Genomic DNA, 20,191 nt, shown 5'->3' on the forward strand with positions numbered 1-20,191 from the left:
TATAAAAGTGCTGGGGAGGCCATTATTTTGGCTACCATGGAAACGCTCCCATAGAATGACAATGCCCCATCCACAGGGCACGAGTGGTGACTGAATGGTCTGATGAGCAGGAAAACGATGTGAACCATTTGCCATGGCCATCTCAGTCACTAGATCTCAACCCAATTTAACTCTTACAGTATGGGAGATTCTGGAGCGGCGCGGGAGACAGTGTTTTCCACCACCATCAACAAAACACCAAATTATGGACTTTCTCATGGAAGAATGATGTGACATCCCTCCAAGAGTTCCAGACCCTTGTAGAATCTATGACAAGGTGCATTGAAGCTATTCTGCCTCATGGTGGCCCAACACCTTATTAAGACACTTTATGATGGTGTTTCCTATATTTTGGCAGTTACCTGTACACACACACATACATACATATACAGTGCCTTGCGAAAGTATTCGGCCCCCTTGAACTTTGCGACCTTTTGCCACATTTCAGGCTTCAAACATAAAGATATAAAACTGTATTTTTTTGAAGAAGAATCAACAACAAGTGGGACACAATAATGAAGTGGAACGACATTTATTGGATATTTCAAACTTTTTTAACAAATCAAAAACTGAAAAATTGGGCGTGCAAAATTATTCAGCCCCTTAAGTTAATACTTTGTAGCGCCACCTTTTGCTGTGATTACAGCTGTCGCTTGGGGTATGTCTCTATCAGTTTTGCACATCAAGAGACTGAATTTTTTTTCCCATTCCTCCTTGCAAAACAGCTCGAGCTCAGTGAGGTTGGATGGAGAGCATTTGTGAACAGCAGTTTTCAGTTCTTTCCACAGATTCTCGATTGGATTCAGGTCTGGACTTTGACTTGGCCATTCTAACACCTGGATATGTTTATTTTTGAACCATTCCATTGTAGATTTTGCTTTATGTTTTGGATCATTGTCTTGTTGGAAGACAAATCTCCGTCCCAGTCTCAGGTCTTTTGCAGACTCCATCTCCATTTCTTCCTGTATTTGGCTCCATCCAACTTCCCATCAATTTTAACCATCTTCCCTGTCCCTGCTGAAGAAAAGCAGGCCCAAACCATGATGCTGCCACCACCATGTTTGATAGTGGGGATGGTGTGTTCAGGGTGATGAGCTGTGTTGCTTTTACGCCAAACATAACGTTTTGCATTGTTGCCAAAAAGTTCAATTTTGGTTTCATCTGACCAGAGCACCTTCTTCCACATGTTTGGTGTGTCTCCCAGGTGGCTTGTGGCAAACTTTAAACATCACTTTTTATGGATATCTTTAAGAATTGGCTTTCTTCTTGCCACTCTTCCATAAAGGCCCCAGATTTGTGCAATATACGACTGATTGTTGTCTTATGGACAGAGTCTCCCACCTCAGCTGTAGATCTCTGCAGTTCATCCAGAGTGATCATGGGCCTCTTGGCTGCATCTCTGATCAGTCTTCGCCTTGTATGAGCTGAGAGTTTAGAGGGACGGCCAGGTCTTGGTAGATTTGCAGTGGTCTGATACTCCTTCCATTTCAATATTATCGACTGCACAGTGCTCCTTGGGATGTTTAAAGCTTGGGAAATCTTTTTGTATCCAAATCCAGCTTTAAACTTCTTCACAACAGTATCTCGGACCTGCCTGGTGTGTTCCTTGTTCTTCATGATGCTCTCTGCGCTTTTAACGGACCTCTGAGACTATCACAGTGCAGGTGCATTTATACGGAGACTTGATTACACACAGGTGGATCATCATTAGTCATTTAGGTCAACATTGGATCATTCAGAGATCCTCACTGAACTTCTGGAGAGAGTTTGCTGCACTGAAAGTAAAGGGGCTGAATAATTTTGCACGCCCAATTTTTCAGTTTTTGAATTGTTAAAAAAGTTTGAAATATCCAATAAATGTCGTTCCACTTCAAGATTGTGTCCCACCTGTTGTTGATTCTTCACAAAAAAATACAGTTTTATATCTTTATGTTTGAAGCCTGAAATGTGGCAAAAGGTTGCAAAGTTCAAGGGGGCCGAATACTTTCGCAAGGCACTGTATATAGATAGATAGATAGATACAGTATATATATATATATACACACACCGGTTGGAGCAGGGGGCTGCCACACTGGGCACCTGTGGAGCAGTTGTTGTGGGGGAGTTAAGTCCCTTGCTCAAGGGCACAACAACAGGCAATGGCATCTAGGATTTGATATTAGCAACCCTCCAGTTGCCAGCTCCAGTCCTGACAGATTTTTCCCAGCAGACCTGGGACTCAAACTGGCAACCCTCCGGATGCTGGCTCGCCTCTCTAACTGCTAGGCTACCTGCCATTGCAATAAAGATAGACGTTTCTGTAATTGGGAAAGAGGGAGATATTTCTAGCTGTCATTTCCCTATGTTTGGGTGTGATTGTGCTACTTCACAGCCCTGGGGAATCAGATCTGTTTCCTCTAACATGGAGATCAGACAGCTCCTTGTTATAGCAGAGTGGACTCACAGGCAGAAGGCACCTTCCCTCATTAGACAAAGAATGGTCAAGATGAAAGGTGGTGAGAGGGCTTGAATTTGTCTTCTAGTGTGGAGAGGCTAGTGATATCCTTCCTTTCTGTCTCCTTCACTTAGCCCACACATCAGTGCACATTACGTCACCATGGGAAACCCAGGGGCTTCACATGTTTCAGCACCATATTGTGTTATTACCAGGTGCCTTTATGGAGGTGTTGGAACATCATCAAGGAAGGAAAAAGACTGATCCTTCAGCCAGTCATCTTAGGAACAAACAAGATCAGATGCCTTTGAGGTTACTGGTTACTTAACATTTTCTGATTATTGTCAGAAATTAGAGGAATAGTGCATCATTTCTGCCATTTAGTTGAATTGATGGAAGAAAGGGGGTGATAACACCAACTTAATGAAAAAGTCTAGAGGGGTGAACAAATTAGTACATTTGTACAAAAAGTTACTTTGTTGTGAGATACAAGGACAATGTTGGAGGAGCTAATGTAGTCTATGTCTTTTATTAGGTGTAGACGTAACTGGGGACACTGGTCAAATACTTTTTGTATATGAACAAGTAGCCTGTCCAATGCATTGATGCATTACGGTGCATAGGTTTGCATGACAATTAACCATTTTAATACGTATCTCCATGTTTCTCAGAACTACTGTACCAAATGATTCCATGGTTGTTGGTCGACACTTTTGAGGCAGAACATAGACATTTAAATCAGCACTGGTACTTCTAGAGGTTTTGTATTCTATGACATTTACCTTTGTTTAGGAGTCATGCAATGCTAACTGATAAGCTATGATTGTGAGATTTATTTCCATGAAAGAAAAATATATATATATTTATGTATTCCTGCTTGTTTAGTTATTACTGCTCAATTTCTCAAAGAACTAGTTCAAAAAAGTAGAGCTTTATAAACAACTTAGCCTTTGTTGACCCCTACCTATTTGAGCCTTGAGGGACCAAACAATTGAAAATGTTATTTTGGGGTTTTCCAATCAGTAAATAAATGAATGAAGCATTAATGATTGTGGTTTGTCTCATTTCAACCTTTAATGGTACTCAGAGGAAAAGGAGGAGGAGGATGAGAAGAGGAGTAAGGCACGGTGACTACAAGTCTTTCCTCCAACCTCCCTCACTTCTCTCTCCCATCTTTCCTTCCCACTCCAGTGTGTTGTTCCCTCCAGGTGTTGAGGGTCGACACATGTTGTTACTTTAAAGACTTATTCTAAAATGGATTCAATTATCATGTTCTCATCAATCTACACACAATACCCCATAATAACAAAGAGAAAACAGGTTTAGAGAAATTTCAGCTAATTTAAAAAACAGAAATACCTTATTTACGTAAGTATTCAGACCCTTTGCTATGAGTCTTGAGCTCAGGTGGATCCTGTTTCCATTGATCATCCATTGAGATATTTCTACAACTTGGGAGTCCACCTGTGGTAAATTCAATTGATTTGACATGATTTGGAAAGGCACACACCTGTCTATATAAGGTCCCACAGTTGACAGTGTGTGTCAGAGCGAAAACCAAGCCATGAGGTCGAATTGTCCATAGAGCTCCGAGACAGGACTGTGTCGAGGTACAGATCTGGGTCCCCAAGAACACAGGTACAGATCTGCAACGTTCAAGGTCCCCAAGAACACAGTGGCCTCCATCATTCTTAAATGGAAGGAGTTTGGAACCACCAAGACTCTTCCTAGAGCTGGCCGCCAGGCCTAACTGAGAAATCGGGGGAGAAGGACCTTGGTCAGGGAGGTGACCAAGAACCCGATGGTCACTCTGATAGAACTCCAGAGTTCCTCTGTGGAGATGGGAGAACCTTCCAGAAGGACAACCATCTCTGCAGCATTCCAACAATCAGGCCTTTATGGTAGAGTTGCCAGACAGAAGCCACTCCTCAGTAAAATGCACATGACAGCCTGCTTGGAGATTGCCAAAAGGCACCTAAAGGACTCTCAGACCATGAGAAACAAGATTCTCTGGTCTGATGAAACCATGATACAGAGTACAGAGATCCTTGATGAGAACCTATTCCAGAGTGCTCAGGACCTCAGACTGGGGCGAAGGTTCACCGTCCAACAGGACAATGACCCTAAGCACACAGCCAAGACAATGCAGAAGTGGATTCAGGACAAGTCTCTGAATGTCCTTGAGTGGCCCAGCCAGAGCCTGGACTTCAACCCGACCGAACATCTCTGGAGAGACCTTAAAATAGCTGTGCAGCGACGCTCCCCATCCAACCTTCCAGAGCTTGAGAGGATCTGCAGAGAACAATGGGAGAAACTCCCCAAATACAGGGCTGCCAAGCTTGTAGCGTCATACCCAAGAAGACTTGAGGCTGTAATCGCTGCCAAAGGTGCAAAGTACTGAGTAAAGGGTCTGAATACTTATGTAAATGTGTTATTTCAGTTTTTTATACATTTGCAAAAATGTCTAAACCTGTTATTGGTTTGTCATTATGGGGTATTGTGTGTAGATTGATGAGGGGAAAAAAACAATTTAATACATTTTAGAATAAGAGTAACGTAACAAAATGTGGAAAAAGTCAAGGGGTCTGAAAACTTTCCGAATGCACTGTATACACCAGAGCCAAAGCACATCAATTAATGATGATTCCACAGTGATAAGGATTCCCAGTCTATAGCAGAGGGGAGGGAAAGTATGGAGGCAGTCTCAGCCTTCATGGCTGAGATTACACAGGCAATCAAATTCAGATATTTCTTCACTAATTGGTCTTTTAACCAATCAGATCAGCTCTGGAAAAAAGCTGTTGTGAAAACATCTGATGTGATTGGTCAAAAGACCAATTAGTGGAAACAAATTGGGCTGCTTGTGTAAACCCAGCCCATAAGAACCTTATCACTTAGCCAACATCAGCAAATATGACAGAATGATAAATGCCAGCATTCCATCAGATTCCCTGATAGGTTATTTTAATCATTGGAGTAAATGTTAGTCACATTATCACTATAATAAATAATAAACCACTAGCACTAGGGTTACTAAACTACTGGTAATTTACCAAATGTTACCAGAATCTTCAGTAATTAATAGAATCTATGGTAACTTTTAAAACATGTATTCATATATACTATTCATTTATTATATCTGTTTATATTGTCCATGAGTTTCTAGTAGATAAACCATACTGTATGATTTAAGAAAAATAGCCAAATTAATTTAAAAAGCATCTAATCAACAATGGCATTATTTAAAATTAACTCTGGAACTCTTGCAACAATTGACTTTTTTCACAACTGCCACCAATTTGGCGCCAAAACATTTCAAACAAAACCATATTTCTATAAATAAATAAATAAATGTGCACAAAAAAAAGGATATTTCATGCTGAGAGACCCTCATATTTAAACACCAATGGTATTCACTAAGTTGATTATTTATATTTAGGATAATATTTTACAGCTTTGTCATTCTGTTTTATTTTAGAATAATTTTCTAAGATTATTCGATCCCCGGGACCACCCATACGTAGAATGTATGCACACATGACTGTAAGTCGCTTTGGATAAAAGCGTCTGCTAAATGGCATATATTATTATTATTATTATATAGTCTGCTAGAGCCACAGAAGGCCAGAGATAGTTACACCACACCTGTTATAATCTGAAGAACCCAAAAAGGCCACTAGATGTCATCCGATAAAATTCCCCAAAAACTTTAAAGTTACCAAAATGATGGTCATTTACTGGTAAACTTAGAAATATTTTAGTAATAAACCCTCCCTTTGCAACCCTAGATTAGCACTAATGTGTGGATTTACTTACCACCCTACAGCAAAGCTATAACTTCTGTTCTTTCTATTTTGCTCTTGGTTTTATGAAAAATCTACTGTTGCATAGTTTGAGAAGCATGTTGGGTCTGTGTGAAGATTCCTCTTTTGTGCTCCAGTTCAGGATAAAGTAACACCCTGGATCAATACCTTGGCCAGGCCAGCTCTACTAAAACAAGCCCGTCACAGCAGGAGCCACATATTATCTTATCAAAGCAGGCTGCAGCAAACCCTCCCACCAGCCAATAGACCAGTAAGAATAATACATCAAAGTCAAGGTAAAGTGATCTGCAGTACAGTGCTGTGGCTCTAAAGCAGCCTGCAGGGTTGACTGCAACAGAAACTCATGTAACCAATTACAGCTGTTCTTTAAAGAAGCTGGAGAAGTGAAAAGCAGACCAAATTAATTTATGTCAGTGAAATGTCATACGGTTTGTAATCTCGCCCATCAGTCAGCTCTCTTTCTCTCTCTCTGAACCTAGAAATTGAGCATGGGGACGAGGTTCTAAAGTTTCAAACTGCCTATTGTTTGATTGACCAGATACATTTATAATGCAGCCACAAATAAAGAGAAATCACTGAAGAAACACAGCTGGTGAGGTTGGGGTGCGTTTTATATAAATAATAATGAAAAACATATTGTGGGGAATAAAAACCTGAAACAAAACCCAGACCCAAAATTAAAAACCAAGCCAAGACATTCCTGAATAGTTATGTATGCTTGGCGTATCTATAGATCCCTTTCTTTTCGCCTGCATGGCATGCAGTTTATGCATTTTATATAAATGATCATTATTCTTACCAATAATGTAATTTATTGAAATGATCAATGTCATTCAATGCACACCACGATGTGCACTTTAATACAGAGTAACTGTAGGATAAACAGTGTAGTAGTCTAAAACGAGCTACATTAATACAGAGTAACTGTAGGATAAACAGTGTAGTAGTCTAAAACGAGCTACATTAATACAGAGTAACTGTAGGATAAACAGTGTAGTAGTCCGAGCTACATTAATACAGAGTAACTGTAGGATAAACAGTGTAGAAGTCTAAAACGAGCTACATTAATACAGAGTAACTGTAGGATACACAGTGTAGTAGTCTAAAACGAGCTACATTAATCCTAGTCCTAGTCCTCCTACCCTCTTCTTCATTTCTTTCTGGTGTTTCACTCTTGGATCATCATCATCGTTTTGTTTTCAGTCTTCAGACAGGCAGATCAAGTGAAACAAACCATTGTAGTGCAGCATGTCCTGCTATCGCATCCTGTAGGCCAGGCTGTCAAAACATTCATCTCCCCAACATCAGGAGCAGGGAATTAGAGACCTACGAGGGAACCAAAACACACAATTAGCTCAAGACTTTTACAGTATTACACAGTCAGTCATTTAACATTTACACAATACAGTTAGTGATGTCTGAATAATGGTAATAGTATTACAGTCTATGACACCAATGGAACCAAGGTTTTATGTATAGTGTCCTGCATCTGTATCTGTCCAGACATTCAGTTGGCGCTGTAATCCTCCCTGTGGCCACTCTCAGTGAGTGGGATGCCGCCCACACAGAATCAGCCAGCGTGACACGCAGAGACAGATGTGGAGGATTTCCCTCTGTGAACCAACCAGGCAGCAGGCTGTTACTGCTGGAATCTGCTGGACATTATGTCAGACAGCAGGCTGTTACAGCTGGAATCTGCTGGACATTCTGTCAGACAGCAGGCTGTTACAGCTGGAATCTGCTGGACATTCTGTCAGACAGCAGGCTGTTACAGCTGGAATCTGCTGGACATTCTGTCAGACAGCAGGCTGTTACAGCTGGAATCTGCTGGACATTCTGTCAGGCAGCAGGATGTTACAGCTGGACTTTCTGTCAGACAGCAGGCTGTTACAGCTGGAATCTGCTGGACATTCTGTCAGACAGCAGGCTGTTACAGCTGGAATCTGCTGGACATTCTGTCAGACAGCAAGCTGTTACAGCTGGAATCTGCTGGACATTCTGTCAGACAGCAGGCTGTTACAGCTGGAATCTGCTGGACATTCTGTCAGACAGCAGGCAATTACTGCTGGAATCTGCTGGACATTCTGTCAGACAGCAGGCTGTTACAGCTGGAATCTGCTGGACATTCTGTCAGACAGCAGGCTGTTACAGCTGGAATCTGCTGGACATTCTGTCAGACAGCAGGCTGTTACAGCTGGAATCTGCTGGACATTCTGTCAGACAGCAGGCTCCAGACTGCAGCCAGGACCTCGATCAGTCCGACTTTTACCAAACACAATATCCTGTCCAGTCCACTACGCCCAGTCTCAGCCGGGCTTGTGAGTCATTCATTGCACAAACTAATATAGATTGGATGGTGTCCCCCTCCTCCCCCACCACCACGTCCTCCATTCCACCCTTCTCTCCCTTATTGTGAAAAGGCTTCTCAGTATTCACGGATGTCTCTGGGATGATGCTGTGGAGGAGTGATCACCCTCTCCCCCTCGGCAGACTGCGTGGGAGAAGCCTGCATGCCGATGACTCAGAAAGGATGCCGCTTGGCTCGTTGCTGCTATTGGACAGCTATTCCATTTCTCACTGATTAGCTGTGGTCCCAGATCCATCCATGTGACTGACGGCATAAAAACAAGTTGGAGATGATGTCATCTTATCGGTCACACTCAATTACATACAGTACTGTAGATGATGTGGCATTTCAAATATGACAATACAATTAGTTCTCCGGACTATTTTATTTTAACTCATTATTTTGAACAAATTGTCAGACAAATAGTTTTTGTTCATATAGTACCATCACAATGTTGTAAACTATGATAAAATGGCCAAAAACATGTGGGTTAGGAAGGAATATTGTTAGTATCAGAAGTAATTCTTCAATCAACATCAGAATCCCCTATTGGCTCGGGAGGTGGTGTGAGGGTATTTGTGTTGGAACACAAAGCATTTGTACGATCCTGTTAACCAGGAAGGAGTACAGCAGCACATTTGATGGGATCCTTAATTTCTCCTTCAGAAAGAGGAATGTGAGGCGTGAGGCAGGGGGAGCTTTTTAAAGAGTCAGAGCGCGTACTCAGGAATGACTCACAGAAAGAGACTGAGGGAGAGAAAGAAAGGAGTGAGAGAGGAAGAAAGAGAGGAACCCATATGAATAAGCAGGTGCCACAGGGGGAGCGCGGAGAGAGGGAAAGAGAAAAACAAAAAGGGCCGACAGAGAGAAAAATATATAGAAAAAGAGGGAGAAGAGAAAACACTCAAAAAAGCTGATTATGCTGCATCTCCCTTCCACGCAGTCTGCCCACACACTCCTCCTCTCCTCCTCTCCATCCATACAGAGCATCAGCGTCAGTCAGGGCTCTTCCTGCCTCCCCCACCCCTCTCAGCACCCTAAACTGCGTCATCCAGCCCCCATCCAGGCTCTCCACCAAACCAGCCTGCCTCTCCTCTTCTCTCTCTCCCTGGAGACACCCAGGCAGCACCACTCCACTGTTCTATTTGGCTCCATAATTACACTCAGACTCTTCTGGCCTGTTGTTTACATACAGAGTGTCTCAGAAGAAAGAAATCAAGGCACTGATGAATAATTACTCCAGGTAGACGAAATCAGAATCTTATTTCCCTGATATGTTGGGTGGGGGCATACATTTTCAATTAGCTGTACGTTTCAGTAGGGGATCAAGGGATCAGTTCATCCTTTTATTTGTATTTATTAAGGATCTCAGAGAAGAGAACATCTCAGATAAGACAACATTTTAGTTGGATTAAGTAGCATTATCATCTTAAAGTCACAGGATCAGCCCCAAAGGGTGTCTCCATACACTTAAGTAATAAAGCACGAGGGGGTGTGGAGTATGGCCAATATACCACGGCTAAGGGCTGTTCTTATTCACAACACAGAGTGAGTGGATATATTGGCCATATACCACAAACCCCCAAGGTGCCTTATTGCTATTATAAACTGGTTACCAATGTAATTAGAGCAGTAACAATAAATGTTTTGTCACACCTGTGGTATACACTCTGATATACCACGGTTGTCAACCAATCAGCATTCAGGGCTCGAACCACCCAATTTATAATTAGATGTAGACCACAACATTGTACAGGTGTCCTGTATGACTACTCCTTCTCTTCACCTGTCCAGTGTGTGTTCAGGGTTTGGGGACTCGGGGGCTGCTCTCACTGCTGCTTACAGTTGGACAGCTTGCGGATGCGGCTGTAGGTGGACACTCCTTTGCGTGAGGGGTTGGAGGAGGAGCTGGAGAGGCGTTCTGATCGGGACCTGGTTTTGCTGGTGGTTGAGTAGTGGTCCTGGTCTGTTTCTGTGTCTGTGCCGTTCACACACAGGGTCCTGAGCCACAGCCCCGGCCCCACACATCCCACCTGGTACCCGTTCTGCTCCAGCCCGTCCTCATGCACCCATCCTGGGGAGAAGACACAGAGAGGCAGGGGTTAGAGGTCAGCGGTCTGAGATGGCTCACTAGAGAAACATACAGTATGCTGTCAGCCATCTTGTTAGACTCCAGGTAGAAATCGGCTTTATGCACAAATCTAGGATCAGCTTACCATTAGGAGGAAATGACAAATTGACATTAGATCTGTGTCAGACACTGTAAGTGTCTAGTAGGATGAACTTTTTCCTTCTCACCTCCACAAACTGTTAGAAACAGGTCAGAGTAATCAAGATAATGAGGGAGGTGAGCACAGAGCAGCTTTGAACAACAGTTTGTAGACAGACAGAAAGTGCTGGGAGACTTGCTAAATGTAGGCCTATTTTTACTGTGTGCTTTTACAAAATGTAGGCTTATTTTTACTGTGTGCTTTTACAAAATGTAGGCTTATTTTTACTGTGTGCTTTTACAAAATGTAGGCTTATTTTTTAACTTGTGCCTCTGTGGTTTGCATTTTTACAGAGATGGTTGATGACAGGCGCTTTTGACTGACTGGCTAATTTCTAAGATTCTTTTATTAGGACATTTTGCATAGAAATCTAACTCTGCAATTCACAAACAAGAAAAAGCACATTCACACATTAACTGCTGATGAAAATTTAAATGTCTCGCCTACAGAGAATATATTTAATTTCAAAGTGTTTCATGCTATTTCTGTGCTCTTCACTGTGTGAAAGCACAACCCAAAACAGCCTGCTTCATTTACAGCTGATATAGTTCTTCTGCTATCTACATATAGCAAACCGTATTCCCACTAGCACAGAGCACAGCTATCTACATATAGCAAACAGTATTCCCACTAGCACAGAGCACAGCTATCTACATATAGCAAACAGTATTCCCACTAGCACAGAGCACAGCTATCTACATATAGCAAACCGTATTCCCACTAGTAAAGAGCACAGCTATCTACATATAGCAAACCGTATTCCCACTAGCACAGAGCACAGCTATCTACATATAGCAAACCGTATTCCCACTAGCACAGAGCACAGCTATCTACATATAGCAAACCGTATTCCCACTAGTAAAGAGCACAGCTATCTACATATAGCAAACAGTATTCCCACTAGCACAGAGCACAGCTATCTACATATAGCAAACAGTATTCCCACTAGCACAGAGCACAGCTATCTACATATAGTAAACCGTATTCCCACTAGCACAGAGCACAGCTATCTACATATAGCAAACAGTATTCCCACTAGCACAGAGATCTACATATAGCAAACAGTATTCCCACTAGCACATAACACAGCTATCTACATATAGCAAACAGTATTCCCACTAGTAAAGAGCACAGCTATCTACATATAGCAAACAGTATTCCCACTAGCACATAACACAGCTATCTACATATAGCAAACAGTATTCCCACTAGCACAGAGCACAGCTATCTACAAATAGCAAACAGTATTCCCACTAGCACAGAGCACATCTCTGTACATATAGCAAACAGTATTCCCACTAGCACAGAGCACAGCTATCTACATATAGCAAACAATATTCCCACTAGCACAGAGCACAGCTATCTACATATAGCAAACAGTTTTCCCACTAGCACAGAGCACAGCTATCTACATATAGCAAACCGTATTCCCACTAGCACAGAGCACAGCTATCTACATATAGCAAACAGTATTCCCACTAGCACAGAGCACAGCTATCTACATATAGCAAACTGTATTCCCACTAGTAAAGAGCACAGCTATCTACATATAGCAAACCGTATTCCCACTAGCACAGAGCACAGTTATCTACATATAGCAAACAGTATTCCCACTAGCACAGAGCACAGCTATCTACATATAGCAAACCGTATTCCCACTAGTAAAGAGCACAGCTATCTACATATAGCAAACCGTATTCCCACTAGCACAGAGCACAGCTATCTACATATAGCAAACCGTATTCCCACTAGCACAGAGCACAGCTATCTACATATAGCAAACCGTATTCCCACTAGTAAAGAGCACAGCTATCTACATATAGCAAACAGTATTCCCACTAGCACAGAGCACAGCTATCTACATATAGTAAACCGTATTCCCACTAGCACAGAGCACAGCTATCTACATATAGCAAACAGTATTCCCACTAGCACAGAGATCTACATATAGCAAACAGTATTCCCACTAGCACATAACACAGCTATCTACATATAGCAAACAGTATTCCCACTAGCACAGAGCACAGCTATCTACAAATAGCAAACAGTATTCCCACTAGCACAGAGCACATCTCTGTACATATAGCAAACAGTATTCCCACTAGCACAGAGCACAGCTATCTACATATAGCAAACAATATTCCCACTAGCACAGAGCACAGCTATCTACATATAGCAAACAGTTTTCCCACTAGCACAGAGCACAGCTATCTACATATAGCAAACCGTATTCCCACTAGCACAGAGCACAGCTATCTACATATAGCAAACAGTTTTCCCACTAGCACAGAGCACAGCTATCTACATATAGCAAACCGTATTCCCACTAGCACAGAGCACAGCTATCTACATATAGCAAACAGTATTCCCACTAGCACAGAGCACAGCTATCTACATATAGCAAACAGTATTCCCACTAGCACAGAGCACAGCTATCTACATATAGCAAACAGTATTCCCACTAGCACAGAGCACAGCTATCTACATATAGCAAACATCATTCTCACTAGCACAGAGCACAGCTATCTACATATAGCAAACAGTATTCCCACTAGTAAAGAGCACAGCTATCTACATATAGCAAACAGTATTCTCACTAGCACAGACCACAGCTATCTACATATAGCAAACAGTATTCCCACTAGCACAGAGCACAGCTATCTACATATAGCAAACAGTATTCTCACTAGCACAGAGCACAGCTATCTACATATAGCAAACAGTATTCCCACTAGTAAAGAGCACAGCTATCTACATATAGCAAACAGTATTCTCACTAGCACAGAGCACAGCTATCTACATATAGCAAACAGTATTCCCACTAGTAAAGAGCACAGCTATCTACATATAGCAAACAGTATTCCCACTAGCACAGAGCACAGCTTTCTACATATAGCAAACCATATTCCCAGTAGCACAGAGCACAGCTATCTACATATAGCAAACAGTATTCCCACTAGCACAGAGCACAGCTATCTACATATAGCAAACAGTATTCCCACTAGTAAAGAGCACAGCTATCTACATATAGCAAACAGTATTCCCACTAGTAAAGAGCACAGCTATCTACATATAGCAAACAGTATTCCCACTAGTAAAGAGCACAGCTATCTACATATAGCAAACAGTATTCCCACTAGTAAAGAGCACAGCTATCTACATATAGCAAACAGTATTCCCACTAGTAAAGAGCACAGCTATCTACATATAGCAAACAGTATTCAAAATCAAATCAAATTTATTTATAGAGCCCTTCGTACATCAGCTGATATCTCAAAGTGCTGTACAGAAACCCAGCCTAAAACCCCAAACAGCAAACAATGCAGGTGTAAAAGCACGGTGGCTAGGAAAAACTCCCTAGAAAGGCCAAAACCTAGGAAGAAACCTAGAGAGGAACCGGGCTATGTGGGGTGGCCAGTCCTCTTCTGGCTGTGCCGGGTAGAGATTATAACAGAACATGACCAAGATGTTCAAATGTTCATAAATGACCAGCATGGTCAAATAATAATAAGGCAGAACAGTTGAAACGGGAGCAGCAGCACAGTCAGGTGGACTGGGGACAGCAAGGAGCCATCATGTCAGGTAGTCCTGGGGCACGGTCCTAGGGCTCAGGTCCTCCGAGAGAGAGAAAGAAAGAGAGAATTAGAGAGAGCATATGTGGGGTGGCCAGTCCTCTTCTGGCTGTGCCGGGTGGAGATTATAACAGAACGTGGCCAAGATGTTCAAATGTTCATAAATGACCAGCATGGTTGAATAATAGTAAGGCAGAACAGTTGAAACTGGAGCAGGAGCATGGCCAGGTGGACTGGGGACAGCAAGGAGTCCTCATGTCAGGTAGTCCTGGGACATGGTCCTAGGGCCCAGGCCAGTTGAAACTGGAGCAGCAGCATGGCCAGGTGGACTGGGGACAGCAAGGAGTCATCATGTCAGGTAGTCCTGGGGCATGGTCCTAGGGCTCAGGTCCTCCGAGAGAGAGAAAGAAAGAGAGAAGGAGAGAATTAGAGAACGCACACTTAGATTCACACAGGACACCTGAATAGGACAGGAGAAGTACTCCAGATAAACAAACTGACCCTAGCCCCCCGACACATAAACTACTGCAGCATAAATACTGGAGGCTGAGACAGGAGGGGTCAGGAGACACTGTGGCCCCATCCGAGGACACCCCCGGACAGGGCCAAACAGGAAGGATATTCCCGCTAGTAAAGAGCACAGCTATCTACATATAGCAAACAGTATTCCCACTAGCACAGAGCACAGCTATCTACATATAGCAAACAGTATTCCCACTAGCACAGAACACAGCTATCTACATATAGCAAACAGTATTCCCACTAGCACAGAACACAGCTATCTACATATAGCAAACAGTATTCCCACTAGTAAAGAGCACAGCTATCTACATATAGCAAACAGTATTCCCACTAGCACAGAGCACAGCTATCTACATATAGCAAACAGTATTCCCACTAGCACAGAGCACAGCTATCTACATATAGCAAACAGTATTCTCACTAGCACAGAGCACAGCTATCTACATATAGCAAACGGTATTCCCACTAGCACAGAGCACAGCTATCTACATATAGCAAACCGTATTCCCACTAGCACAGAGCACAGCTATCTACATACAGGGCCAGTTTCCCCAGACACAGATTGACACTAGTCCTAAACTAAAAATCATGTTCAATTGAGATTCTTAATTGAAAATGTGTTTTTTTGTCCAAGACTAGACTTCTGTGTCCCAGTAAACCGTCCCCTATTGTAGAGTAGCTGATTCAAACTGAAGTTGTTCAACAACAGAACTTCAGACAGGAAACCCACATATTAGATGACAACACATGTGGTCTTGGCATTAGGCTCTGCTCCTTCAGGGGAGCTCAATCAATTATTACCATTATTAATCAACTACAGGCAGTGATATATATACAGTGCCTTGCAAAAGTATTTGGCCCCCTTGAACTTTGCGACCTTTTGCCACATTTCAGGCTTCAAAGATAAAGATATAAAACTGTATTTTTTGTGTGAAGAATCAACAACAAGTGGGACACAATCATGAAGTAGAACGACATTTATTGGATATTTCAAACTTTTTTAACAAATCAAAAACTGAAAAATTGGGCGTGCAAAATTATTCAGCCCCTTTACTTTCAGTGCAGCAAACTCTCTCCAGAAGTTCAGTGAGGATCTCTGAATGATCCAATGTTGACCTAAATGACTAATGATGATAAATACAATCCACCTGTGTGTAATCAAGTCTCCGTATAAATGCACCTGCACTGTGATAGTCTCAGAGGTCCGTTAAAAGCGCAAAGAGCATCATGAAGAACAAGGAACACACCAGGCAGGTCCGAGATACTGTTGTGAAGAAGTTTAAAGCCGGATTTGGATGCAAAAAGATTTCCCAAGCTTTAAACATCCCAAGGAGCACTGTGCAAGCGATAATATTGAAATGGAAAGAGTATCAGACCACTGCAAATCTACCAAGACCTGGCCGTCCCTCTAAACTTTCAGCTCATACAAGGAGAAGACTGATCAGACATGCAGCCAAGAGGCCCATGATCACTCTGGATGAACTGCAGAGATCTACAGCTGAGGTGGGAGACTCTGTCCATAGGACAACAATCAATCGTATATTGCACAAATCTGGCATTTATGGAAGAGTGGCAAGAAGAAAGCCATTTCTTAAAGATATCCATAAAAAGTGTCGTTTAAAGTTTGCCACAAGCCACCTGGGAGACACACCGAACATGTGGAAAAAGGTGCTATGGTCAGATGAAACCAAAATTGAACTTTTTGGCAACAATGCAAAACGTTATGTTTGGCGTAAAAGCAACACCCTGAACACACCATCACCACTGTCAAACATGGTGGTGGCAGCATCATGGTTTGGGCCTGCTTTTCTTCAGCAGGGACAGGGAATATGGTTAAAATTGATGGGAAGATGGATGGAGCCAAATACAGGAAGAAATGGAGATGGAGTCTGCAAAAGACCTGAGACTGGGACGGAGATTTGTCTTCCAACAAGACAATGATCCAAAACATAAAGCAAAATCTACAATGGAATGGTTCAAAAATAAACATATCCAGGTGTTAGAATGGCCAAGTCAAAGTCCAGACCTGAATCCAATCGAGAATCTGTGGAAAGAACTGAACACTGCTGTTCACAAATGCTCTCCATCCAACCTCACTGAGCTCGAGCTGTTTTGCAAGGAGGAATGGGAAAAAATGTCAGTCTCTCAATGTGCAAAACTGATAGAGACATACCCCAAGCGACTTACAGCTGTAATCGCAGCAAAAGGTGGCGCCACAAAGTATTAACTTATGGGGGCTGAATAATTTTGCACGCCCAATCTTTCAGTTTTTGATTTGTCAAAAAAGTTTGAAATATCCAATAAATGTCGTTCCAATTCATGATTGTGTCCCACTTGTTGTTGATTCTTTACAAAAAAATACAGTTTTATATCTTTATGTTTGAAGCCTGAAATGTGGCAAAAGGTCGCAAAGTTCAAGGGGGCCGAATACTTTCGCAAGGCACTGTATATACCAATTCCCCTCTGAGAAGAAAAGCAGCCAAACAGGAGCAGGCTGGGGTGCAGGTGAGCTAACAGAAAACAGACTAGTATAGAGAGTAGCAGCAGTAGTTACAGCAGCAGCAATATGCAGCTGGTTTCACTTCATTATTGAGAGCAGAACATGTTACATCTGTCAGTCATCTGTTGCTTGAGGAACCAAGATTACAAAGTGTCTAACAGGTAAGTAAAATATGCCAAGTTGAAATAGGAAAATAAAACTCAAACTACATGACATTAATAATAATAAAGAGTCATGATTTTTCATGAATTGGGCAATGAGTTGGCCCTGATGTGAGCACAGGTTCATGTGAACACAGGTTCATGTGAACACAGGTTCAAAGCACCAGATGACTAAAGCCACACTCATAACGACAATCATCCCCACAATTAACCAAAATGTACATCCGCACATTATTAGACTTGTTCAATCAGAAATCCAAGCGCTCTGGGCATTCTCAGCAAATGAAGACCAGCTAAATGAAGTCTGTCTGGGCGCGCTCTCTCTTCCTTTATCCCCCCCCTGTGAAGCTGTCGACACTGGGCTTACTGATTAGCCTGGGCCATAAATAAGTAATCAAAGGCAGCACAGCGACACTCGGGTTGCCCTCATCAAACTCCCCGTCACAGCGCCTCTCTACCATCCTTGACTCAAGACTCTAACAGTGGCTGACCTGTAAAGACCTGCATCTGCCACCCCCTCTGACGACAGCAAAGGTGACAAAAGAAAAGGTAGAATCATACGGTGTCAGAGCAGAGCGAGAGGGAGGAAAGGAGGGAGAGAAGGAAGAGGGAGGGATATACAGTGCAAGTGTGACTAAACTGACCGCAGAGGGATGACTCACCCAGTTGCCATGGCAACTTAAACACTTGCTACTCTCTAATCGGCAATTTCAAACTGCTGCTTCTGGAGCCGGCGAGCGGAGGGAGGAGGGGGAATGTATGTTTGCGGAAATCATTGAAATAAGTGGTGGTGGTGTTGTGTGTGGGCACAAACTGAGCAAGAAAGGATGATACTGGGGTCACAAACCAGGACGTTTGACGTCAAATACACCACAGGCCATATGAACACCTCCCTCTCTTTCTCAAAAACACCTCACCGCTCTAATGTAGTCAAGCTATGGCTCCCTCTATAGTGGGATGCATTGTTGCACAGTAAGAGTTGGTGCTGCAGGGGTGGTTTCTGGTCTCTAGATAAGCAGCGGTGGTATACTGAGCTTCCCTACACACATATAAACCCCATAGGAATTCTAAAACCCCTTAATGCTTCAGCCTTCAGCGGAATGACAACGAGAGAGTGAGAGAGATACAGAGATAGAAAGACATGGATTAATGGAGGAATGATGAAGAATACAGGACTGTGTGTTGTGCAGTATAGGAAGCTCAGACTGGGGAGGAGTAGGGCTGGAAAATAGATTACTATATGAACAAATTTAACTCAATTGAATTTGCACATTTCTATCACACTTCTACATACTAACTGTAGTTCTTCTTTCTCACAAATCAGCCTCCCAACAGGCATTGCCCTACAAAGCCACGCTAGTACAAATGATTGTGATTCCAGTTATTTTTAAGCTCTATTCTACATGTTTTAACAGCCACAGCATGGCACAGAGAGCAAACACACAACAGACGGCAGCAAGGGAAAAGGAAAGTATAGTGGGTATAATTTCACAAATACCTTCCACAGGCCGCCCAACAGTGGAAGCAGCGGTGAATCAAATCGAAAATACAAAATCATCTTTTTGTGCTTCCCTTTGAAGGGGAGAGGTGGGAATGACATTTTCCCCCAACATAAACAAGATGCAGGTTTAAATGGGCTTAACGTTGATTAATTGGCAACACACAATGCACAAGAAAACCCAGCAGACAAATGACAAAATAAAAGACTGCTGTTTAGGGGAAGAAAGGTAATTGATGGAAAGGAGAAATACGTGATGGATAGTCTCTCTCCATGTTGTCCTCATGTAATTGGGTAAGGCCAGATTGGACACCTTATCACAGTTCAAGCAAGCTCATAAAACTCTATTGTGGAAAGATGAATAAAGTAATTTACTTGAGAGCTAATATAATAAAACAATTTCCATCACTTCTTATCTCTAATATAAGACAAGAAAGAAAAACTAGGAATGATTGAATGAGTGTTGATTTTAAACTTCCCTGTGTTATCAGAGAGGAGGCAGTTTGGGCAGTATTTTATATGATGACTCAGGTAGGCAGTCAATAGGAAAAATTAGCAAATGAACCCAAAACTAAACACTAAAATGAGTCATTAAAACAGGCGAGTAGCTGTATGGTCTTATGGCATGTATCAAATGTACTGATATCAGTGAAAAATCTGAATATTACAGGGACAAAGGAAGAATCAGATTTCAGATTGTATGGCATCTGGGAATCTAATCTAATCTTTTGATGTCAAATGACCGATGTGCTTTTTGTATTCATTCAATACTGGATCCCTCCCGTTTTGAGGTTCTGAAATGTATAGTAGGCTATAGCCTTGAAATACATTGTTTTCTGTGTAGTGTGCCCTACATCACAGCCAGTGTCTAGGGCTTTAGCAGTGGGCCAAGAATGACTATACTGTGTCTCTAACCAGAGCCATGACACCAACAACATGCAGTAATTAGCCAAGGCAGGCGAGGACATATTGAGTGCTTCTAGCACCTTATGTTACAAAACAAGTACAAGACAGCAACATAAGT

At 42.3% G+C, this 20,191-nt stretch overlaps 1 pseudogene; it reads right to left on the minus strand.

Annotated features, from left to right (window-relative positions):
- Positions 1-6,890: 6,890 nt before the first annotated feature.
- LOC123999321 overlaps positions 6,891-20,191 on the minus strand; it is a 61,963-nt pseudogene continuing 48,662 nt past the window's right edge.

This window comes from Oncorhynchus gorbuscha, linkage group LG02 (genome assembly GCF_021184085.1).
Source record: "Oncorhynchus gorbuscha isolate QuinsamMale2020 ecotype Even-year linkage group LG02, OgorEven_v1.0, whole genome shotgun sequence".
Classification (NCBI taxonomy): Eukaryota; Metazoa; Chordata; class Actinopteri; order Salmoniformes; family Salmonidae; genus Oncorhynchus; species Oncorhynchus gorbuscha.